Source organism: Pan paniscus, chromosome 5 (assembly GCF_029289425.2).
Source record: "Pan paniscus chromosome 5, NHGRI_mPanPan1-v2.0_pri, whole genome shotgun sequence".
Classification (NCBI taxonomy): domain Eukaryota; kingdom Metazoa; phylum Chordata; class Mammalia; order Primates; family Hominidae; genus Pan; species Pan paniscus.
In genome coordinates, this window is record NC_073254.2 from 99,885,693 (window position 1) to 99,912,139 (window position 26,447).

A 26,447-nucleotide genomic window follows, 5' to 3' on the forward strand; every position below is an offset into this window, starting at 1 on the left:
ATCCAAGATCCACTCTACAAGATGCCAAACGGTCTAACTCCCTCCCACACGTCAGTGGGAGACACCAGGATGGGATATTTGAAAGTCACCCAAGATGTGAGGAGGGACCTGTTCTCCATCTTCACTGCTCATCCTTCAGAAATTTTCTTTCAGGCCAAAGGAAACATGCCTGAGGAGTGGACCCCAAGCAGCCTGCACTGGGGCTGCCAATGGGAGGGAGCACCTGCCTGGGCGGGAAGGATAAAGTGGGAACATGGGTCTTCTTGTAACTCACCACACCAGTGGTCTGCAGATTTTGTTGTGTATCAGAATCACCCGCAAGGCCCCACCCCCCGAGAGTTTCTGTTTTAGTGGATCTGGGGAAGAGCCTGAGAATTTTTATTTCCAACAAATTTCCAGATGATGTCAATACTGCTGGTCTGGGACCACACTTTAAGAACCATAGCATCCTTTTGGAAACTCTCAGGAGGGGGCTGGTGGCGGGCCAGGTATTGTACCCTCGTTTCTGTTTCTTTATATCCTTGGGTATTATTCATCCTTACTTACCCCTCATTGGCTGATTTTGCCTCCTTCCCCTGCCCTCAACACAGTCATTGCTATCAGTAGGCTTTGGCCTCTTCTTCACCCTATCAGAACATCCTTCCTCCTCTTTTCTGTCTCTTCATCTTCCTTTCATTCTCTAAAGCTCAAGTCAAATCCTATTCTTTCCACCAAGATGATTCTAAACAGCTCAAGCTCTCATTTCTCTCTCTTATTTTCCCTGAAGTCTTCCAGTTTTGGTGGTCTGTAGTAAGTCTTAATTGTTCTCAGACTGATTCATGGGGTTTTGTTCTTCAAGTAAATTATAAGTTCTTGCAGGTAGGGATGGTTCATAGATAAAAGTGGTGATGGTATTTAATATGGTGAATGTTTACCATGTGTTAAGCATTGCACTAACCCTTTTACATGTATTAATTCCTGAGGCATTATCATTCCCTTTTTACAAGTGAGGAAAACTGAAGAACAGATAGTGCATAATATGCATAATATCACACAGGAGCACTTGGTGGGGCCAGTATTGAAGCCAAGACCATCTGAGTTCACTTTAACCACTACCCAGGTGATGCAAGAGTCCCTTAAGCACCTCAGGCAAAGCACTCAGCATAGCACCTGGAATATAGTGGCACGAGCACTCTGTAAATGGCAGCCAGGATTCCAGAATGAAAGGCTGATTCCTGAGTGGTTACTGAGGGAGCTGAGCAGACACATAGCCTATGTTTTCTTATGATCATTTTACTTTGATCAATGCCTTTTGCATTATCCTAAGCACACAGAAATGATGCTTATATGTGTTGCTTCACACATAGCCCAATTGTCTTTGCACAGTGCTATTCACCTTTTATTTTCTTTTTATTTTCATGGGTGATGGCCTGTATTTGAATGAGTAGGATGGAGTTACAAGAGTGTCCCATGTTCATGAAACAGTTTTTGTTTTGTTTTTTGAGATGGAGTTTCACTCTTGTTGCCCAGGCTGGTGTGCAATGGTGCAATCTTGGCTCACTGCAACATCCACCTCCCGGGTTCAAGCGATTCTCCTGCCTCAGCCCTCCTGAGTAGCTGGGATTATAGGCATGCAACACCATGCCTGGCTAATTTTGTATTTTTAGTAGAGACGGGGTTTCTCCATGTTGGTCAGGCTGGTCTTGAACTCCAGACCTCAGGTGATCCGCCTGCCTCAGCCTCCCAAAGTGCTCGGATTATAGGCTTGAGCCACTGCACCTGGTCGAAACAGTCTTTATGCTCTAAGATTTCTCACTCATTTGGGGCCTTAATCAATAACCCCAGGACTTAATAGCTCTGCAGGGCACACAACATGTACCAATTGCCAGATGTGAAAATAGAAAATAAAATATAACACAAAAATTCATATTTACGAATTTTCATTTTCACAGCAATATCTTTAATAGTAAAGCCAATAATGACACCATGAAGCGCTGATAATCACTATAGCAATCTTTACAAACTCTGTAATATAGCAGTTAATGTATTGCTATTCTTTTGCTCAAATTCAAATCTGTTTTTTGGCATATCTCTTAATTCCTACCAGATGAACATGTTTATAGGTACACTGAAAGCCTAGAGTATTATTTGGTTAGGATGGCTTCTTTTAACATAAGAAGCTCTAACATTTATATTTCAAAGAATGACACACATTATTTATCACACATCAAAATTCTGAATATACCAAGCAGTCATGCTTGTCATTATACTAAGTCTTCCTTACAGGTAGTCTATTTATCTAACACACTTTTCTCCCTGAAGCACTGAGGTATATGCTTTTGTATACTTCTATTTCTATTTAAAAGGCAGAAAATAATGTCACAAGCAGGTCAGGCGTGGTGGCTCATGCCTGTAATCCCAGCACTTAGGGAGGCCGAGGCGAGCAGATCACAAGGTCAGGAGTTCAAGACCAGCCTGACCAATATGGTGAAACCCCGTCTCTACTAAAAAAAAATACAAAAAAACTAGCTGGGCATGGTGGCGTGCGCCTGTAATCCCAGCTACATGGGAGGCTGAGGCAGGAGAATTGCTTGAACCCGGGAGATGGAGGTTGCAGTGAGCCTAGCTGAGATCATGCCACTGCACTCCAGCCTGGCGACAGAGACTCCGTCTCAAAAAAAAGAAAGAAAAAAAAAAGAAAAGAATGTCACAAGCAGAAACCACTTAACTAAAAATCCCAAAGAGTCCACATCAATCTGTATTGCCTTGCACATTGAGCATGAGCACCAACATGCTTAAGTAAACAGATGGACTTTGAGGACAATGGGTGCAATTAGCAGTGTGGACTGGGCCAGATACCTGTGCAGGGATGCTGCAGGATGCCCGAGTCACTTTGTATGAGCTAAATGAGAAGGACAGCACCTCTTAAGGACCACAGGTACAAAGGTAGGCTCAAGCCTCAAACTCAAGGAGGTAGCTTGTCCCCACCCCTAGGAAAGGCAGCAGAGTAGTTACACTGGTGGCAGCAATATAGAACCAAAGTGGAAGGTACTTATTTGGGCAAAGTCTTGCTTAAAGATGCAGTGAGTCACGTGCTGCAGATGGCAGGCCGTGGTGGTTAAAGCCTCAGCTTTGAGGTGGCCTGGCTCTACCCAGTCAAGCTTGTTGCCTGCAGAGCCCCATTTTTGGCCTCATTTACTAAATTGTTATTAGCAGCCTCTGAGTCTACTGCCTTCCCCATACACACACGGATGGTTCGTTTTCAATTATTGATGCTAATGGGTGAGAGGAATAGGGAAAATAATGAATAATTGACTCCCAACTTCATATTCCTTTACTTAACACTTCCCCGGTCTTCTCCATATCCAAATATCTTATCAAAGTTTCCAGCAAATCTTAACCTTGAGGGATGTACCCAAATGTGCTTCTCTGGGACTCTGAATTCCCAGTGCTTTTTTGTGTGTTGATGTGTTTGCTTGCAGGAATTGCAAGAACCTAGAAACTCCCAGAACCCCTGCCCTGAGGAGACTTGCAGAGTTCTCCCTGGAGGTCTTTAGAAGGCTGGATTCATAACTAGGTCTCTCTTAACCAAAGCATCCAGCCTCCCCTAGAAATATGATAATCTTCAGCTTCTAACAAAAAGGCTTTGCCTTGTGGCGTTTAGCTTCCGGTCAGTTAGCTGTTCTTTCTCCTTCCGTCCCAGATCACTCTCAGAAAACCAGGTTAGCTCTAAATGTGGCAACCATTAGGAGCATACTGTCGGTGTGAATTTGTGTGTAAATTTAGAAATACTGCCACTTCCCTCCAAAGCTATTTCTCCCTTCTTAAATCAAGAGGAAGAAAATGGCTAATTTCTTGGTTGAAATCATTTCTGTCATTTTACTATGTACTTGAGACTATTGCAAGCAAATGTATAGATTTTTACTAAACTGTATTGGTTTTTAGAGCTGAAGATTTTAGAAAGCCACTCCAGATCTCAGGCTTCTAAACAAACTGCCAGTGAGATCAAAGCTGCTCTATCTGGCTCAAGTATTATAGCCCAGGAACCTGAGTGAGTTTTGAGCAAGAAATAATCTAAAACAAAAACAAAAACAAAAAAAAAAACTGCCTCTAATTCTGCATAGCAGACACTCACCAATTAACTGATTATCAAATGCTTTTTGACAGAGCAATCTTGCCCTTGGTATAACTTAAATACATTTGTTTATCAATTGCTGTTTGCTTTTTTAATTTTTCATTAATATATGGGAGGTTTTGTTTCTGGGTGGTCTGTTGATAGCTCAACTTCATTGTAACTTATGCTCCCCAGCCCTCCACTCTTCTCTGTCTTGGAGGAAAACCAGAAACCTCATTACCCAGTTCTTTTCCTATGTGCCTTGAGGTTACATTTGTCCAGTGAGAGGCACCCCCATGAAACGTCTGAGGCAGAAAAGGAGAAGCCATTTTTCTTTAGTGCCAGCTACAGGCGGTTACTCAGAGCCTCAGCTTCTCAGGGTCCTCCTGAGAAGCACCTGCTATGGGCAACTTGATCACAACAGAAGCCCCAATTTCTCTTGAGATCTCTGCATTTCAGATGCCCTAAGAGCAACCTTCTGACCTTTCCTTACCCAGCCCTTCTAATGGTTGTGCAAGCCTTAATTCCTCTTTCAACTCTCTCCAACTCATCAAAAACCTAGCATGACTTCTGTTTTCTGATTAAATCCTGACTGATACTGGGGCCAGGGATTCATTCTCTTATGCCTCTTTTTCCTCATGATACAAAAGCTAGGGGTATCAGTCAGTAAGCAGTGAGAAAGTACTTATTGAAAGCACAGGGCGGGTGTGGTGGCTCATGCCTGTAATCCAGGATTTTGTGAGGCTGAGGTGGGTGGATCACCTGATGTCAGGAGTTCGAAAGCAGCCTGGCCAACATGGTGATGCCCCACCTCTACTTAAAAAAAAAAAAAAAAAAAATTAGCTGAGTGTGGTGGCAGGCGCCTGTATTCCCAGCTACTTGAGACGCAGAAGCAGCAGAATCACTTGAACCCAGAAGGTGGAGGTTGCGGTGAGCCAAGATCACACCACTGCACTCCAGCATGGGTGACAGAACGAGATTCCATCTCAAAAAAAAGCACATAATTACATAATTTATATTGCAGTGTATTAGGTATAACACACATCAAGATAAAGTCCCCAAATAAAACAGATACAATAATGACCACGCATATATAAAATGTATATGTAAACACAATAACTAAAAGTTTGTGCCAAGGAAAGATTGGATCAGGGAATCTTCTGGAGGCAAGAAAATCACTAAGATGTTTCCTTTCTTTCTAAAATCTGCTGGGCAAATGTTCAGCAGGCAGCTTTTTTGGACATGGGCTGTCGTCCTTGACTGCATCCATCCTGAGCTCTCTGATATGCCATCCTGCAGGGCAGCACTGTCACTGTATGTCAGGGACACAGGAGGAGGGAGGCCTGTGAATGAAGAAATGTAGTGTTTAATATTCTGCTGCTTCCTGAACACTCACAGGGTATATCTGGGAAGAATTTGAGGCCATGAATAGTTCCATTAAAAGGTACACCTATCATTTATAAAGATTTGGGATTCAAGACAGAAAATGCTGACTCAACTGGCTTAAACCACATGGAATGGATGCAGGAACAATCAGAGGCCCCATGATGCCATCCACCCAGGTTTGTCTTGTCCTCTCCTCTGCTGTCCTCAGCATCAGTTCTATTTTGACGCTGTCCTCCCTGTGGAGGCAAGACAGCTGCCACATTCCTAAGTAACACATCTAGAAACAAAATACGATTGGGTGCCAAAAAGGGAGCATGGTTTCTGGTGTTTGTATTTTCAGAAACAGAGAAAACTCTCCCTCTAAACTCCCAGCATTCCACCTCTCTTGCATGTCCCACTGGCTAGAAATGAGTCACAAGCCCACCCCTAAACCTATTATTGGAAAGAGAATGGGGCCATACAAATGGGCTTAGTTCAGCCACGATTCAGCCCTGGAAGTGGGGTAAGCCCCCTGCTTTGTGCCACATTGGAAAGGGATGAGTGCCTGATACTGGGGCTTTGACAATAGAAAATCAGGAGGGGATATATATTTCTCTAGAAATGATCTGATCAAAACGGTAGTTACTGGCTGGGCACAGTGGCTCACGTCTATAATCTCAGCATTTTGGGAGGCCAAGGCAGGAGGATTATTTGAGCCCAGGAGTTCAAGACCAGCCCAGGCAATATAGTGAGAGACCCAGGCTCTACCCACCAGCCCTCACAAGAAAAAAATTTTCTGGGCATTCGGTATGTGCCTGTAGTCCCAGCTACTCAGGAGGCTGAGGTGAGAGGATCTCTTGAGCCTGGGAGGTCAAGGCTACGGCGAGCTGAGATCGTGCCATTGCACTCCAATCTGTCTCCAAAAGAAAAAGAAGACAAGGTAGTTATTTATTGTAACAGGAAGCAAGGAGGGCCTGAGATTTGTCAGTGTTGTTCATGACAACCACGCACTTTCAGAAAGTTTCAGTGGGATTCACACCTTACTTTGCACCACCACACTCCACGGGGCTTGGATGCAATTGTGCTGTATGTAAATGTGTATTGTGTATTCAGCTATTCCTGGAATTCTATTTTCAATCCTGATCTTAATTAGAGGGATACTTCTTTACCACGACAAAGTCATGGTCAGAAGAGAAGCTCAACATTGTACTGAGGTCACAGAAATAGAATTCCATTATTGTGCCTAGAGCAAGCTGAGCCACATGGGTGGGAAATTTTAGACTTCAGGATTGAGGGGCCACCAGAAAATATTCAAAAATATAAAATGAATACCTTTCCACAGAATAAGACAATGCCATACATGGCCCAACTTGATCTGGTGTTTTCTCTATGTTATTAGGGTTTTCTGCAAAAGCAAACAAGCAAAAAACAGTGGTTCCATTGTTAACTATATTTGGGAAATGCTGAACTAAACAGGGTAAAACAGGTGTATCTACTTCAGGACCTCTCAGAATTGTTGATACGGTGCCACAAATTGTGGCTCTCCAAAAGGGGACATTATATTCAGTGTTTCCCAAACATATTTGACCACAGAATACAAAATGGAATATGGTGAGACTGATGTGCAGAATCCACTTTGGGAAAGGCTGCTCAGGCCCTTCATTTTACAGCTAAATAAACTGAGGACGTGTGAAATGAAGGAATGTGTCCAAGCTTGCTCCATTAGCCAGGATTTCTCGGGAAACAAATGGAAGCATCAAGAGAGTTTGAAATTTAAGAAAATGATTAATGTAGGCAGGATTAGGGAAGCCAACAAGATATAGTGAGACACCCAGGTGGTGGCTCTTGCCACCCCAACCCTAAAGGGGAAAGAGAAGGAAGCTTGTTACTGGAGCTCAGCTGAGAGCTGGAGAAACGGAGGGGCTGCCTGTCAGAACTGTCATGGGGTAGGGAAGAGGGGGATAAATACATGACCTCAGACTGTCTCTCCTCCTGTCCTCTCCTTTCCCACTGGTGCTGCCCATTGGCCAAATCCATCTGGAAGCCAGAGGGCGGAAGCCTGGTGATGCAGTCTGTAGAGGTCAGCCTCCCAGGCACAGAGCTGAGCAGAGAAGGGTGAGCACATATCTGTGGGGCAGGTGGGGAATAAACAGCACAATTACATAGCTAGTATTTTGCCTTTTTCATTTTTTAAAAAAAGTTTACCTCATATATTTTATAAACTTATGTAAGTTGGCTTAATAAAATTTAATGCAATATAAAACAAAAAAATGCTAAAAACATAAAGCAATGGTTTTCAAGATGTGGTCTCAAAGTGTGATTTCTAGGGGTTCCCAAGACCTTTCAGATCTGCAAGGTCAATTTGTAATAATACTATGATGTTACCTCGTGTTTTTCTTTCACTCTTTCACAAGCAACCCGTGGGTTTTCCCATGCTGAGTGACAATGTTATTGACTGCTAATGGAATGTGTGCCTGTGCATTCTCATGATTTAAAATTCGTCCCATTTTAATTTCTAACATAGTAGATGATAAACATTACTCAAATAAACACAGTTTCTTTGGGTCCTCAATTATTTTTGATGTAAAGAAACCCTGAGACCAAAATGTTAAAGAACCACTGATGTAAAGGTAGCCAAAGGACAGATGTGTCCAGGTGAGAGGTGAAGCCAGCTGGACTTCCTGGGTTGAATGGGGACTTGGAGAACTTTTCTGTCTATCTCAAGGATTGTAAATGCACCAGTCAGCACTCTGTAAAAATGCACCAATCCGTGCTCTGTATCTAGCTAAAGGATTGTAAATACACCAATCAGCACTCTGTAAAAATGCACCAATCAGCACTCCATGTCTAGCTAAAGGATTGTAAATGCACCAATCAGCACTCTGTAAAATGGACCAATCAGCACTCTGCAAAATGGACCAATCAGCACTCTGTAAAATGGACCAATCAGCAGGACATGGGCGGGGCCAAATAAGGGAATAAAAGCGGGCCACCCAAGCCAGCAGAGGTAACCCGCTCCAGTCCCCTTCCACCCTGTGGAGGCTTTGTTCTTTCGCTCTTTCCAATAAATCTTACTGCTGCTCACTCTTTGGGTCTGCACTACCTTTAAGAGCTATAACACTCACTGCAAAGGTCTGCGATTTCACTCCTGAAGTCAGGGAGACCACGAACCCGCTGGAATGGAGAAACTCTGGACACATCTGAACATCTGAAGGAACAAACCCCAGATACACCATCTTTAAGAACTGTAACACTCACCACAAGGGTCCAAGGCTTTATTCTTGAAGTCAGCGAGACCAAGAACCCACTGGAAGGAATACATTCGGGACATACAGGTACTTGAAAGGAACTCTTCTTCATGCTGGGCACCAAATCTTCTAGTTTATCTAACAGTAAAGTTGATAGGAAACATAAGGGTTAGATGGTAAGTCATCTCTAGAGCCTGAGATGTGACGTGGGTAAGTTTTCTAACAACAAAGTATAAGAAGCCCTTGTGTGGAGTTCATGTATAATGATCTACTTATTTAAAAATGATATATGGGATACTGGATAATAAAACAAAGTATCTTTATTGCAAGGGTGGTGCATCAATTTCCTATTGCTGCATAATAAATAATCACACATTTGATGGCCTAAAAACCATACCCATTTGTTATCTCACAGTTTTTGTGGGTCAGGAATCTGGGCATGTCATAACTGGGTTCTCTGCTCAGGGTCTCACAGGGCTGAAATCAAGGTGGATTGCATCCTCATCTGGAGGATGCAATGGAAATGCTAGGATCTGCTTCTAAGCTCCTGCAGGTTGTTGGCAGAATTCATTTCTTTATGACTGTAGAATTAATGGCAGCTTGCTTCTTCAAAGCCAGCAACAGAAATAAGAGTCTTTACTGCTTCAGGTCTCGAACTTCAGGGAAGGCCTGGACCCTCTTTTAAAAAGCTCACTGATTTGGCCAGGCCCACTGAGGGTAAGTGCTCTTTTGTTTAACTAAAAGTCACTTGATTAGGGATCTTAATTATACCTGAAGAAAGTCCCTTCGACTTTGCCATAATTACAGGAGTGGTATTTCCTTACTTTTGTTGTATCTTATGGTTAAAAGCAAGTTATGATTTCCACCCACATTCATGGCAAGGGGATTAAGAGCATGACTCATTAGGGGTCACCCTATGGTGTATCTGTCAGAGGTGGGGAACAGATTCAACCATAATCAGAAGGGTTTTAATACAAAGGGTTGTAATACAAAGGCAGCACAAGTACATCACTAAACTCCTGAGTGAAGACCTTAGAAGTAATATTCTTTTGGGCAAGATTCCCCTTGTGCGAACAACATTCCAGACTCTCAATCAAAACACTACAGTCAAAATGAGAACACAGAAATATAGAGCATTGCTACCTTGGAAAAATGAGGCAACGACAAAGATGATGTAAAAGGTGAATCAGAATCAAAATAAACCCGCACCAGGATCCTACAATTCTGCTACTAATTGGTTTGGTGAATTTGGCACCTCTAATCATCATTGGCAAACACTAATCATGCTGTAAAAGCTAATTAGGATTAAGGAGCATTATCCTGGAGGCCAAGGGGAAGTGTATGAGGTCTTAAAGGCCCTAATATATGTCTTTGAATTTGTTAGACTGATATTTTAGTATTTTCCAAAGCTCTCTTCCTGAAAACTGTTGAGAAAAAAGCTGATAGGATTTTTAAATGAATATCCTACAGATGAGGGGGTACTGAAGGAATTTTCTAGGAATAAACTAGTCTAATTTGGAGGTGATAATTTCCTTCTGTAAAGATGGAGGAGGCCACTCTCAATGCCCATGAAGCAGAAACAATACTTGTAGAATTTATCAGAGGAGCTCATTCATCTAGATGAGAAAGGTTACTATTTTGGGGAGAGGGGAACAACTTCAGTGGCTCTCCATGCTCTGTACACAGTCTGCTCTCAAAACTGTTGATTGAAGATGAGGATGAAGATAGTGAAGATTAAGAAAATGATAATCCTCAGAGAGTTCAAAACCCTACCTCTAAATAGCTGTCTTTGCTAATAATGCCTTGTTACTGACCAGGGCCATGTGATATGAGCTACATGACTGGCCTCCAGCTGAGGAAGGGGAGAGAATAGAGAGGAGAGGGGCCGCTGCCAGGTCAGGGAGCTCTTGGGTGGAAGGCAGACAGCCTCAGAGACAGATTTCACCTAATGTAAATGTTTCCCAGAATGGTTGCTATTTTTGTTCTAAGTAGTTTGCTTATGCCAAAAGTGCATATTTCCCCAACAATCCTCAGGAAATAAGACACAGAAGTCTGTCTTTAATTTTCATGATATCCTGCAATTTAAATCAGTCTGGGTGCATCTGTGTGGTTTTTATTTTTTGGTATTGTTTAGATGTAATTAAGCAAATCAATACACAGGTACTTAACTATCTATTAACAGGGCCATTTGTTAACAAACTTAGTTATAGGATGGAATTAAACTGTAGTAAAGATTTAAAAACCTGCAATAAATTCAATTAATATCAAGTCATTACTCAGAATCTGAATTTATAGATATATTACCATATCTTGACAGGAATTTATATTGATTGGATATTTTGAATATTAATAAAATATAAAATTTAATATTAATAAGTGGGACTATGGTACAATTTTAAAAAGGAAAAAAACAAAATTGTGGTTTTTCTAGTTCTTTTAGAGTTGAAGGGGTTAATATGTTTCTCTGAGTCTCACATATTTGTATTTGCCTCTATGCCTATCAAAAATTTATAAAAGCTACTCTAAGATTGGTTTTCTTAATTTTTGCTTTTCCTCCATTTATTCGTGTTTATTAAGGAAAACGGTAATGGAGCTAAAGGTAGGTGAGTCAGCTGTAATTAAGGAAGCTACTGTAATTAAATTATTGTACGGCCACCCCTCGAGCTGTCATTTGAAAGGATGAAAGCTTAATTTTTCCATCAACAAAGTCAATTTCATCCAAGCTGTTGTTTAGAATGCCACATGCATTTAAAAATTACATGTTTAAACTAATCAGGAGCAAATGGAATTTAAACCCCTCATCAAAATAACATGGATAGATTGTAAATTTATGGAGCATTTTCACTATAGAAAATTAAGTCCATTCAAAACATATCCAGGAGTCATCAGGCAAACAGGGCAGTACTGATGTAAACTACCCACTGTGTGAGCTTAAGGCAGAAGGGTCTCTAATAAATTTGAGTAAATAGCAGCTGAACTGGCCTCACCATGGCTTATCTGTTCAACCTAGCAAGGAAAAAAAGTTAGCATTAATTGGTACGCTCTAGGCTCTCTCAAAGGAACAGGCACTTAGAGCAATTAAGTCAGATGCAGAAAAACAGCTCTGCATTGAAAAGCTGACAGCAGGACTCCTGCACAATATACGTAATGAGTGGCTGAGGACTTTAATGGATCGAGGCTTGGAGACTAATGGACAATTAATGTAAAACAGATGACTTCCCTTGGAGATGACAGTCTTTTGAAAGGCGCTTCACCTGCTGCTCGAACAAATGCGGCTAAAGTGAAATGAAAACAGGAACGTGGTCTCATTGAACGAGGCTAGAGCTAGTATTTGTGTCCCTGCTTTCTCCTTGAATAGTTTCAAAAACTAGGTCAGGAATTTAACAATTCCCTGCAGCTGGTGGTGCAAGCCCCCTCTCGTGGCCTCCCGCCATCCAGGGTGGCCTGAGATCACTGACAGTGCCTCTTGAGCCTTTTGAGAAGCTGCCCTAGCTCGCCTTGTTTAACAGGCAAAAAGAAGACAGGACATATTATAGTGTTCCAGCCTCACTTTTAAAATGACAACAAACCACCCCAACATAGAAATTGCAGTAAATACATATTGGTACATCTATTGGAAATTTAAGAACATGGTTTCTTCTCAAATTAGGCTATTTTAATTTTAAATTAAGATAACTGGAGTCCTTCAAATTTAAGCTTTATAAGCACAGACAGGCTCCCTCCTTATGATAAGTGGTTGTATACCGAAAGCAAATAATTGTTTGCAAAGAGAAACTCATTTCCTGTAGAAACAATGCTGCAGTGGCATTTAATTTTCCACGTGATCTTCCTGAAATCTGTTTAACCCAGATGGAAGCTTAACACAAGTCAGCCTGAGCCCTGAGTCCTGGAACAGGGAGGAGTCAGCTACTCCTGTGGGAGAGGGGAAAGAAGAGGGAGACAAAGCTGTTTCCCTCTTTTAGTGGGAAATGGGATTGGACTGAGCTATAATTTTGAGTTACAAACTAATCCTTGGCAATTTTCTATCTTCTAACATCCCTTTACTCAACACTCAGGAAATCAGTGCCTTATGTCATTTAAGTCGCTAGGCATTTCACCCCTGCCCCCAAGCCCCCAACTCCTCTCCTCACTACAGATGTACATATCTTAGCAATTCCCTATTTGTTCTCCTGTAATTTTTCTTCCATTTTCTCATAACAGTATATCTCATCTAGAAATTGAGGAAAGCAGCTTGTATGGGCTAATGAACACCTTTGGTTGATGGCCTGAGCACTCCCAGAAGCCTCTGCATATTAAAGAAAGAATTGCTTCTAAACTCACATGCATGTCCCATTGACAGAATTTCTGTAAGAAAAAAAAAATCAAGTCAAAATTTCAGGTATCTAATTCAAAAGAACCCACAAGTGCAGGAGAAATGTATTAGGATATTTGTTATAGCAATGAAAAGTAGAAACCACGTAGAAGTCAATGAGAAAATGCCTTAAGTGTGATATATTCATATGATGTCAGATTATGCAGGAGTTATGTAGGTACATTAGAAAATTAGCAAACGTCACCCTTTTCTCTCAGCCTGATTAGGTTTCAGCCCCCATGTGCCTGCTCAGCAAGACATGGTTGAACAAGGGTGAGATTTGCACAGCTCAGTTTATAAGCTCTGCCCCTCCCTGCCAAGTGAACACAGAGCCACGGCAAGGGTAGAACTTGTATTAAGGTCACAAATATTAATATATGTAGATTGTATGTTTTAATCCAGAAATTCATGTAGTTGGTGTGGCATTTACTAAAAGTTGGGTAGGCAGGAAATACCTTTTCTTCAAATCAAATTCAATATGGCTGCCATCCCCTATGTCACTGAATTGCAAGAAATTCAATCTTCATTATTTGTTTCCTCCCCTCCTCCCTGGGTTTACCTAAAAATTGGGAGGATTATTTGGTGCCCAGAAAATGAGCAAGTCTCTCAGTGGGTCCAGGGTGCTCTGAATCTTCATTCCGAGGCTCCAACTGAGGCGGCTGGCTCTCCTGGTTCTGCACCAAGCTGCTTCCCTTCAAGCCGCATTCTCACCTGAGTAGCAGCTTGACTGGGGCAGTGCCAAGAAAGGGGCTTTGGGAATGTCCCTTCCTCCCATTTCAAAAGCTTCCATGTTCCCTGGACAAACTCATTGACCCATTCCCGCCCGTGCCAGCCCTCTCAGTGAGCTCAGGTTTCAGGCAAGGGAGGTAGGTTTCCAGGTGGCCAGGAGGAGCAGTTACCTTAATGCAGTAGTTCTCAGCACGTGGGTCCCGTAGTTACAGTTAGAAGGAGAAATACCTAATGTAGATGACGGTTGATGGGTGCAGCAAACCACCATGGCATGTGTATACCTATGTAACAAACCTGCACGTTCTGCACATGTATCCCAGAACTTAAAGTTTATATATATAGGCCAATTCTTGATTCTTGAACTCCATCCCAGACTTGCTGAATCAGAAACTGGGGGCACAGGCAGCATGCTGCATCTTAAGCCTTAAAGGAACCTTAAAGGTCAGGGCTTTCTGTTCTGACCTCACAACAAACCACCCAGAGGGCAAAAGTTCTGGCTACCTCCTTTAAATAGAGAAGGGAAAAATAGAGAGGTAAAAGCAAAACAGTCCTCATTCTTTCAGATACCTCTGTAGCAGCAAAAAAATAACAAATAAAAAAACCCCACATATATACCTTAATGATCTCTCCCCTCTGATAAGGCACTGTGTAAAGCAAAGTTGAGATTTATAAAGGATAAAGAAAACCTGAACTCATTTGATCCACACGCCACCAACAAATCCTCGCCCCTACCTTCCAGGTTTAAGAATTCAGGAGGCTTTATCCTAAAAAAACAGCATGCTGAGAAATAAAGGTCAAGTATTTAGACTAGGCTGTTCCACATCTCCATGGAATGAAGAAATGTGTGGACACCCCTGGAATTTCAATTGGTTCTCCTTTTACAAGGATTTTTATACTAATCAAGATGGAACCAGCACATAACTTCCTTATACTAAAGAATTTCATATTAAGAAAATACAATATCCCCCCAATCTATTATATCAGATAAATGCTAATTTTTATCACATCATCTTATTTCAACTTTGTTATAAAGGCTTGATTCATGCAAAAGTGGAGAGTCATCATTTTTGTTCTTAAACCCAATTAAATGTCACTTCCTGATTCATCCTCCTGCTGCTCCAGATACTTCTAACACATTTCAGACCTGAAATATTTTAAGCTGCTTCTTCTTTTCCAAGTGATTTTAAGAACCTAACATTAAAACATAATTACATGGCGGAAAAATACTTTTGAAGCTGCTCAGTGTGACTTTTTTTAATAGTGAGTTTTCTGACTTGCATGCCTCAGAGGATGATTTTCTGAGCTGTGTATAACTTGACAGCATCTCTGCGGGCCCATTAGTCACCTTACAAAATTGCATGAACTCTTTTTGGATCCCTGGGGTAGCTAAAACTTAGCAATAAATGAATGGATTATGCTTCATACAATCATATTTTTAAACTACATATTAACAATCAAGACTGTTGAACAGTTTTTGGCTTTTGAGATTACAGTCACAGTTATTACTCTATAAGATTCTCTTTTTACAGATTCAAAAGATTTTATAGACAAATGAAGACTGAATTGGCCTCCAAGTTTTACTTGAGGAAATCCAGGCTATAGATCAATTCAGACCTTGATGAAGGTCACACAGCGTGGTTTCAGTGCAGCAGGAATTGGACTCACAGTCCCCCACGCTTTCCTCTCACTGCCAATTGTCAGGTTTCAGCCAATTCTTAATTTTTCACTGGCCAGAAAGTCAGGCCATTACCTTCCATCACATGATTGCCACCTAGTGGCGACAGTGGTCATTGATGCTTATGCAGTGACTGGACTCAAAGGCCAGAAAAGAAATAGAATAAAAATTAAATCATCTTTAAAATGTATTGAGAGTCTACTATTCTGTTAGGTGCTTTATTTATTTCATTTAATCCTCTAAACATTATAAACTAGGAATTTTTATCCAAGAAGAAATGAAGCTGAGAGAGATGAAGAAACTTGCCCAAATTCAGGCTGCCTCTATCAGTGGGGCAGGAACTGGATCTTCTTCCCTGGACCTTAGGTCCCTGTCCTGTAACTTTGACCTACATATGGCTGGACTCTCCTAGATCTTAGCAGTCCTTTCTGATCTGTGATATTCCTCAGGCTGCAGTGACTGGCTCAGAGAAAGCCAGTAAGACCCACTGACACTTTCGCTAATACAGTCCAGGAAGAGGCAGGTACTATTTTCCACTCACACAGATAATGGTAAAAACAGTGTGAGCCTGGAAGCTGTCTAAGCTCTGCAAAGCGGAGCTGGGAATCAAGTCACCATAGAGCAAGAAAAGCTGAGATAGAGAGAAACTGAACCTGGTGACATCCCTTGTGCCCCCAGTTCCAGTTGTGTTTGAAGCCAGGTGTACTGCTGGGTGTTTCAGTTATGAGCCAATAAATGCCTTTATAATAATAAATGTTAGTGTGATATGAGGTTTCTGAATTTGTACTAAAAAGTCCTGACTAATACCAAGGGTTGGTCCTTTTTCGGTTCCTTCTTTTTTCCTACTTTCAGCTGTCAACAAATCAACATTTGCCCTGTGCCTATGCTTACAAGGCACAGGTCTGTTTTCCAAAACCTGTTGTCCTATTCTTGGAGTTGTAATACTTAAGTGAAAACATTATTTCAAAATATTTAAATATAATTTTTAAATAATTAAAATTTGGTTCTATATAAAAAAATCAAATGCCTTGAAAAATATTTGATTTCTCATCCTAAGTATCATCTCCACTAGAGCAATCAGGAAGTTTACAGTCTAAAGCAATTATTCTTTCATTAAGGCAAGAATTCAATAGAGCTTTGGGGCTTGTGAGAGAGTCTAGCCATCTGTCCAGGATTCACATGTCATTATGGTTGGAGGAGTGTGGTGGGCTTTGTCAAATGAGATATATTCCCTTGAGAATATCATGCATTTATTCCAGGCAAGGTCAAGACGTATGAATATTTTGGGAAAGGTAGCCCTACAAATCAATATTTTTAAAGAAAATATTTGTTATATATTTTTGGATAATGGGAAAAAATAATTTCTTAAAATTATTTATTGCTTTCTTAATGTTCAGAATAAGAAATTTATTACATGCAATTTTCTAAACCAAACAACTTCTTGGGAAGTGAATTGTTTACTATTTCAGTGACAAAACCAATAACTCGATGCCAGAAAACAGTACCACGCTTACAATTTGTTTTCCCAATGTTATTGCCTACCGACTTTTAGAGACTTTCCTAGTTGGCTTGAGGATTTGTTTGCTAGTGACCTGGCTGATAGCCCTCCCAAGCAACATTCAAATACCTATCACAAAACTATTTACCAAAGATGTTTCGGCTCAGCAAAGGAAGTTTTTAGTTGTTTGCTTGTTACTATTTGAGGCTTCCGTGTCAATGAAAGGCATTTTGCAAGTAATGCATAAAACCATGAATAGACCCTGGCTACTATTTTTACTAATGTGATGGTTAATACTAAGTGTCAACTTGATTGGATTGAGGGATACAAAGTATTGCTCCTGGGCGTGTCTGTGAGGGTGTTGCCAGAGGAGATTAGTATTCCAGTCAGTGGGCTGGGAAAGGCAGACCCACCCTTAATCTGGGTGAGCACAATCTAATCAGCTGCCAGCTCAGCTAAAGTATAAGAAGACAGAAAAATTTGAAGAGAGACTGGCCTAGCCTCGCAGCCTACATCTTTCTCTTGTGGTGGCTGCTTCCTGCCCTTGCACATCAGACTCCAAGTTCTTCAGTTTTAGAAATCGGACTGGCTATCCTTGCTCCTCAGCCTGCAGACGGCCTATGGTGGGACCTTGTGATCATGTGAGTTAACACTTAATAAACTCTCCTTTGTATATATCTCTATTCCATTAGTTCTGTCCCTCTAGAGACCCTTGACCAATACAACAGATTTATCGCAGTGATGTTTTAAAACTATTTTAAAGATTATTGACCAAGGCAGCTCTGTCTTGCTGGCTTCTCCCCTCCCTACAGTGCTCCAGATTTTCAAGTTGTTCTCTGAGAAGCCTCAGTAGGAACCGGAAGAAAGGTTCGAGTGAGGGTCTCTCTACCATTACAACTAACCGCTCCCTCCGTTCTTCCCATAAAACCAGAACAGCTTTGCTCTGAGCTCTTTTTCTGCGTATTAGACTCCTTAAAAGATTTTCTTTCACTAATTCGCAATTGTCTGTTTAAAAGCCACTACCTTCTCAGACTTATGCTAAGGCATTGTGATATTCTACTGAACAAAAAAAGGCACGCACGCTACATTTATGTTGTAGTGGAGGAAATAGTCAATATACAAATAAACAAGAATACACAAGATCATACTGATGGAAGTGAGTTGATAAAGAGGATAAAGTGATAGTGTGATAAACAGTGCTGAAGGGGGCATACAACATTAGAAAAGGTGATGAGAAAATGCCTTGCTGAGAAAGCAATATTTAAATAATTTATTTGATCCATTAGAAGAGTTTAACCAAAGCCGGGACCATGGCTTATGCTTATAATTCCAGCACTTTGGAAGGCCAAGGCAGGAGAATTGCTTGAGGCCAGGGGTTCAAGGCCAGCCTGGGCAACATAGGGAGACCCTGTCTCTACCAAAAAAAAAAAAAAAAAAAGTAGGGCATGGTAGCACATGCCTGTGCTCTCAACTATTCAAAAGGCTGAGGTGGAAGGATCCCTTGAGCCCAGGAGTTTAAGGCTGTAATTGCACCACTGCACTCCAGCCGGGGTGACAGAGTGAGACTCCCGTCTCTTAAAAAAACGGGGAGAGTGAAACAGGAGTAATATGACCCAACATTTTAAAAATCATTTTTGTGTACCTGGTAGAAGGAGGCAAAAGGGAGTGAAAGCAGAATAGCCAGTAGGAGGCAATTGAGATCATCCTGGCAAGAAATCATGGCGGTTGGGATTAAGATACTAGCAGTGGGGGCCGGGCGTGGTGACTCTCGCCTGTAATCCCAGCACTTTGGGAGGCCAAGGCAGGTGGATCACGAGGTCAGGAGATCGAGACCATCCTGGCTAACACGGTGAAACCCCGTCTCTACTAAAAATACAAAAAAAAAAAAAAAAAAAAAAAAAATTAGCCTGGCGCGGTGGCGGGCGCCTGTAGTCCCAGCTACTGGGGAGGCTGAGGCAGGAGAATGGCGTGAACCTGGGAGGCGGAGCTTGCAGTGAGCAGAGATGGGGCCGCTGCACTCCAGCCTGGGCGACACAGCGAGACTCTGTCTCAAAAAAAAAAGATACTAGCAGTGGGGATAGAGAGAAATGGATACTTCTGGGCGCATTTCACAGGATGACAGAACTTACTGAGGATTTGGAAACAATGCATGAAGTAAAGAAAGGAAACAAGGATAACTCCCAATTTTTCTGGTTTTGAGCAGTTGGATGAATGGTGATGCCTTTTACTAAGATAAGAAACACAGGGAAAGAAACAAGAGTGAGTGGAGACTGTAGAAATAAGGTTTTATTTGGATAGTTTTGGTTTTAAATACCTTATTTAAGCCAAGATGCACAGTAAGCAGTTTTATGTGGAGATGGGAACACAAGAGAAGAGATCAGTCCGTTTAGATCTAGTTGAGAGTCCTAGATCCAAATCACTGGGGAGAAAGAGATCGTGAAGACATGGACCCGAGGTTATGTTCCAGGCATTCAAACAATTAAAGTTTGAGCAGAGAAAGGGGAGGTAAGATCACATAAAAATCTAAGAAAATTGATGGATTCTGCTGAAAACAACTCCCACCTCCCAAAAGAAAAAATAAATCTGCAACAATTATCATGCATGTTACCAGCACCAAGCCTCAGGAGTACTCCAAAATCTGTTTGGGCAGAAGCAGGAAATCTTGGCCAGTGATTCAAGAAGGATACCAGGAGACTTCAGTGAAGTCTGCTGCTTTTAAGGCTTCAAAGATTATAATAGCTAATTTAGGAAGAACAATCCCATCCCTTAAATGCTATACTCCAGAAAAAATCATGCCACGACCTTGGGTGCCACAGCTATGGCTCATAGCTTGTTTACATTCACATGGTCATCATTCTCAGTGGATGCCTCCACACTATGGTGGCTAGATCAGAAAGGCTGTCACCGAGCAATGGCCTCACTGGCCGACACATAGAAGCCAATAATATGGCACTGGCTTTTGGAAAAAGAAAAAAAAAAAAAAAGCTGTATTGCAAGTTGACCGGCAAGGAGACAGGAGCCAAAACCCAAATCTTTCTCCCGCTCTGGAGGTGGGGTAAGCTTTTATAGCGTCTCTAACTAGTCCCAGATGATTCCAGTATAGCTAATCTGCCATGCTGGTGGTGTTAACAACTAGAAGGTTAAAGCTGTCTCTCATTCCACATGCCAGGGCTACATGACTTTCAGTCTTTGCTCTGTGCCACCTGTAACAACTTAAACAATGGTTCATAGGTTTAAGCTGGTTCTGCAGTTACAAGGCCAGACTCAACTACTCTATTCAAAACTGACTCCTCTTCCATGTCAAACAAGGAGTTCCCTATTGAGCACAGATTAGTAGTTCAGAAAACCCTATGATGAATTCTTCAGGAGCCCCACTCAAATTTCCCGCCAGATAAGCTCAATTGGAATCATTAGCCATCCATAAGATAAAGTTGAATAATATTCCACCACAATAAGGAAAGAATAAGGACTTCTCCATCCTTTTATACCCAGAAAATTCTTTGTGCCAAAGAAATTTGTAAATATGCACAAATTTTCTAATTACTAGATCTGCATCCTAAGAAGTACTAGAAAAGGCAGATTTAAAGGGTAAGACCGCAGAGGAGTTTACCGAACCCTTTCCATATGTCAGTGGGAACCTTCTTTCCTAATACAGTCAATCCTCATTGTTCCCAGATTTCATATTTGTGAATTTTCTACTGGATAACATTTATTTGTAACCCCAAAATCAGTACTCCTGGAGCTTTCTCAGTCATTCACAGATATGCCCAGAGCAGCAAACACGTGAGTCACATGTTTCAGCTGAGAACAAACAAGGCAGTACTGTGCCTTCTTGTTTCAATTCTTATACGGAAAATAAGTGTCCTTTTTGCATTCTATTTAGTGTCACATTTTTTCATTTTTGTGCCTTTTCTTGGTGATTTTGCTGTTTATAATGCCCCTCAAGCACCGTGATGAAGTTCTGTCTAGCATTGCTAAGCACAAGAAGACTATGATGTAGCTTATGGAGAAAAAAATGTTGGATAAACTTCAGGCATGAGTCATAGTGTTATTGGCTATGAGTTCAATGTTACTGAATCAATATATATTAAATAAGTTGTCTTTAAACAGAAACACACATAAAAGAACAGCATGTATTGGTCACTTTGCAAAAATGTTTTGACCAGACTCTCAGGGATCTAATCCTGTATTTCTCCTAGAAGCAATGGTTCGGTGTTTGGTAATTCAGTATTTGTGGTGACTTCAGAAAACATAGCTACCACAAGTAACAAGAATTAACTGTGTTTATATTATCAAAGGGACACCACTCCACTGAATTTCCCAAAGGAAGACACCTGTATCAAAGTGACAGAGGTCTCCATCCTAATGAAGACAGAAATGTACCTGACAACCTTCAAATGGCAGATTCTCTTCATTATGAAAAGACAAAAACAAAACATCAACAAACAGAAAAATCAACAAAACAAACATTTAAAGCATTGCTTAACTAGTCTCACGCCTATCCTCCTCAGGAAATATACGTGTGTGTGTGTGTATGTGTGTATTGTGTATACATATATAAACACACACAATACATATACATAAGAAAAATATAATCTAATATACTATATATTATACTGTGAATAATATATAAAAGAGAAAAAATATACTTTTATAAAAGAAAAAACTAAACACCAACTCCACAGTAAAATTAATAGTACTTGGAACAAATTCTGACGAATCATAAAAATATTAGTGTAGTATACTAAAACAAAGAAATCACAGAGATATAGAGATAGTTATTTTGATACTTAATGTATTAAGAATTAAAACTAAACATAACCCAAATATTAATATATCACTATACTCCTAACCCACATAATTATGTAAAACATTTTCTTAGAATGAGGTATAAAATAGTTCATATTTTTTATTTATTCCTTGGAAGTATTAGTAGGAGATTATTAAATAATGGTACAAACACATGCTCAATTGTTATATAACTATTCATAATCATATTTTAGATGAATATTTAATAAGGGAAGATGTTGACTCTACAACAAATCTATAAAATCATATGCACAGTATGATCACAATTTTTAAAAAGTTATGTATAAATGTCGCAAATATCATAAGGCAAGCCTACAATATTTGAAGTTGCAGACCTCGGCTATAACATTAAAGGTAATTTTTGCTTTGTACTGTTCTGAATTTTCTACATTTCTACAACTGTTATTACACTATATAATAAAAAACTATCATTAATTATGATTGCTATAATTTAACAGTTTCGGGGGGTTTTTGAGAGAGGGTCTTACTCTGTCACCCAGGCTGGAGTGCAGTGGCATGGTCATGACTCACTGCAGCCTTGACCTTCCCGGGTTCAGGTGATCTTCCCACCTCATGCTCCTGAGTAGCTGGGACTACAGGTGCGCACCACCATGCCTGGATAATTTTTGTATTTTTTGTGAAGATAGAGTCTCACTATGTTTCCCAGGCTGACCTCAAACTCCTGGGCCCAGTGATCTGCTCAGGATGGCCTCCCAAAGTACTGGGATTACAGGCGTGAGTCCCTGTACCCAACCAATTGAACGGATTTTATTGTTCAAGCCTAGAAAGCATTCACAGTTACTTTTATATACAAAGCTACATTTTTATTATTTGACATCTCAAATAATTGATGTTTCTTTAAGTTTTACAAAATCTGAATGAAATGCAACAAGTCACCATCAATAAATGGCATTTTCTAATAGTTAATGATAACATGAACAACTCTGCAGATAATACAAAAACTCTTCTTGGTTAGAAGCGAGTTGCAATTTTCATGCAGAAAATACATCTTTCCACTGCTGAACATCAAAATAATCTTGTCTTCCTGGTGTACCTTGCCTCTGGCAGACAGAGGAAGGAGACTACCAGATTGCCAAGTAACAGGGAAATACTGGGAGTAGTTAACCTTCTTAGCATATATCATAAATCATGATATTAATGGAAAGGAATAAAATAATAAGCAGATATAGAGAAAATGGTCTAGACTCATATGGCATGAAGATAAATACCTGCACTAAATTATACAATATCTCAGTATCCAGAACATACCCAGTAGCAAATGGTCTTCATCAGTTGTATGAATGATGTCAATAGGCTAAACAATGTTATTTTTAATAAGGAAATGGCACATATTTTGGCATCTGTTTGAAACTCAGTTGAGCCTCATACAGAACATTTAAAAAAATTCCTAGTTAATACTAAGCCCTCATTTTTACATTAATTATAAATGCATTAATATGTAAACTTTAGTGTCAATGTTTTAAGCAATAAACTTTAAGATCCTCTGGGTTCATTTCAAGTTTTTAAAAAATAAGCATGGGCTATCTTTCTCTCATTCTTTATTTATAAAAAGTTCATCTAAGAGTTGTAAACCAATCAGTTCTTGCCCATGGATTTTTATTTCTCTGCTACCATTTGTTCATATATGTGCTCTCTGTTTTTGTTTTTCTCTTTAATGGTCTCTGTATGTTGCATTTGTTTTCCCCTTTAGGACTGGTTTTGTCCAATGGATATCCCAGAGACAATTCTGACTCAGCAGGCCTCTGAGTCAGAATTCTGAGGGACTGCAGAAGATAAGAGACTGGCTATTTAGACAGCCTTCAAACACAGATATCATGTGCAACTTCGAGTGTCCACCTGGCAGTACCTGGTACTATCTTGAAGTAAGATCATAAGGCCAGAGAAAGCAAAAGTAATCACACAGCTTCAAGCTGTAGGGCACCAACACTGCTCTTTCTTATAAAGCTCCCACAGTCCCAGGCTTTATCTAGGATCCAGGATCAAGGGTAAAAGACTAGATAACATTGGACTTAATTATATCTTCACACTCATTTTTCAATCCTTTGGGAAAAGGACTGTAGCCATAGAAATAAGTCTGTCAATTGGAAGTATTTGTGCTCTCCGTCCGGGATTTACTAGTTCAGTGATGAATATTAGTAACTGGCATGACTTCTGTGGTGCTGGAGGGAGAAGAGGAGACACATGCACTCATTAGGAGCCCCAGTACTCCTTATACCTAGCCTGTGGTTACTAAACTTTCTGAAACTAAGGTAAGTGATTGTCCTGGGGAAGCAATAAGTAGCAGTGCCCAACCAAAATCTCAGTCAGGCAGAAGACAACTCTTAGGAAGGCGGTGTTTGTACTAGATTTTCAGCTTTGTTTGGGAAAATATTTATAAACTTTTATAAATGTCTGCATTGACCAACGTTTCTTCTAGGCTGAGGCAGGAGAATCACTTGAGCCCGGGAGGCAGAGGTTGCAGTGAGCCGAGATTGCACCATTGCTCTCCTGCTCTCCAGCCTGGGCGAAAAGACAACTATTTTTTTGAGATAACTCTGTCTCAAAAAAAAAGAAAGAAAGAAAGAAAGAAAAGAAAAAATAAGATTGATCTCTAAAATTTTTTTCTTTTCATTTCATTTTAGTTTTAAACTTTCTCGTGTTTTATTTTTAATTTGAATTTTAGAATTACCATAAAGAGAAAACATCTCTGTTCAGACTTCAAATACTAGGACAATAATGCCACTTACTTCATTAAGACCAGGATATTTTAACCCCAGCAAAACCGGCAAAGAACCAACAGATTTGCTATGTATGGTCCCTATTGATATGATAAGTAATGCCTTTTTATACTTGAAGAGTCATCAATCATCTTCGGCCTAGAAAAAGTGAAGAAAGGAAAAAAAAGGTCCTGAAGAAATGGTTAAAAAGATTGTTCAAGGCAAATATATATTTAAAAAATATAAGGTTATGGAGAGTTTTACTGAACTCCACGAACTTGGGAACTGGCAAACCATTTTTACTTCTGTATAAGGCACATTCAGGGAACAAATTAGACATTTGTTGAGAAGCTGCAAGACAGGTTAATTAACTTTCTTTTATAGAACAAAAGGCTACCATTTAATGTGAAATCCTCAGGAGGCTACTCTGAATTGAGTGATTCAGGCAGTAAGATTTATTCCGTTTGAATTCCATTCGCGTTTATTGATTCCTTCATCTAAGAAATAAACAATCAAGAAAAAAACATGAAGCAGCTGTAGAGACAGCAACCCGGGTCTTCCAGGCTTTACTCTAAATCACAAGAAAGGATGTGGTCTAAATTGCTTCCATTCATATATGCTTCTAGGCTGTTCCTTATGTGAAAAATTACTTATCTTCCAACTTCTTTCATTAAGCTAAGACGGAAGCCTAGTAGCTAGCAATAAAGAACATTGCACTAAACAATTGGAAAAAGATCTTTCCTAGGAGACTAAATGAAAATATGTTGGAAAAATTTTACCATCAGCATGAGTTGAGAATGATGTTCTTTTTATCTATGAGATGTTTTTTGGGGGGCTATGCAGACCTGGAGTGCTAGCACTTGCTGGAAATCATAGCTGTGGGGAAGACAGCTATGATTAATGATTCCACAGCACCCCAGGTATATGGAACATAAAATTCATTTGCATTTCCATTTACATAACAAAATATATCTAGTAATAAACAATGCCTTCAACCTTGATCTTTTCCTAAACTAATCCTATTCATTAATCAAACTAAACCATTATTCTAAGCCCCAAAGGCTTAATATACTGCAAAACATTGCCAGATACAGTGAGGAAGAGTTGATTTGTGATTGTGGTGATAAAAAGAAGAATGGGCTTTTGTTTCCTTTATTTTTTCCGAAGCTTGCTGTTTAAAACACACCTAAAGTTCATAATTTAAAACCTTCAATTTCTTCAGCACGTGATATCTGTTTGTCATTCAAATAGCTACTCCTATGCAAAGGGCCACACATCATAGAAACTGTAGAGGAAAGCCAGTGTTTCCATTTATAAACATGTGAAGACAGATGAGGGGCTGGGAGTCCACCTGGGAATAGAATAACCTAGTATAGAACACATAAGAAATCTCATTCTGGCTGCAGCCCAAAGGTCTCTGAAATCTTCAATCACATTTTCTTGGCTGACTCATACATTGCAATATGTTGCCATAATGTTACATATATTTACTCTCTCCTAAATTTTAATTTACCCCTTTACCCTAAGAACTGTTCCTTGTGGTATAAAAAATTCACAGTAATCAAATTTTAATTATTCAGTCATTTTAAGCTCCACTGAGTTTGACAACATGTAAAACAACTCTAAATATTTTTTATCTCTTGGTCTAGTGATTCCACTTTTAGTAATCTATCCTAAGATAATAACTGAATATAAGGTTAAAAAAGTTAGTGTGTGTGAGTCTCAGGATGTTTATCATAACATTATATAATAGCAAAAAAACAAAATACAATAATAGAGAAATTTTTAAATTTTTTCAAATCATTTTAAAAATAAAATTTAAAACAATCATGTGATAACATATTAAACTCTCACTAAAAATTATGTTTTAAAAGCTATTTGGGAAAAGTCTTGTTTTCATTTTAACTATAAAAATTCAGACTAAAACAGAATGTTACAAAATTTATTATACTTGAAATATAC

General features: G+C 39.9%; 1 non-coding gene across 2 annotated transcripts; it reads right to left on the minus strand.

Moving 5' to 3' along the window:
* Window positions 1-1,051: 1,051 nt before the first annotated feature.
* Window positions 1,052-9,096, minus strand: LOC100989047 (uncharacterized). Of its 2 annotated transcripts, none has more exons than XR_008625668.2 (3): window positions 8,717-9,096; window positions 6,231-7,585; window positions 1,052-5,436 (listed from the first exon to the last, which is right to left on the minus strand). It is a non-coding gene; the product is annotated as an uncharacterized LOC100989047 (transcript). The 2 variants fall into 2 exon arrangements; XR_008625667.2 differs by having other exon boundaries at window positions 6,231-6,371; window positions 6,791-9,096.
* Window positions 9,097-26,447: the final 17,351 nt, after the last annotated feature.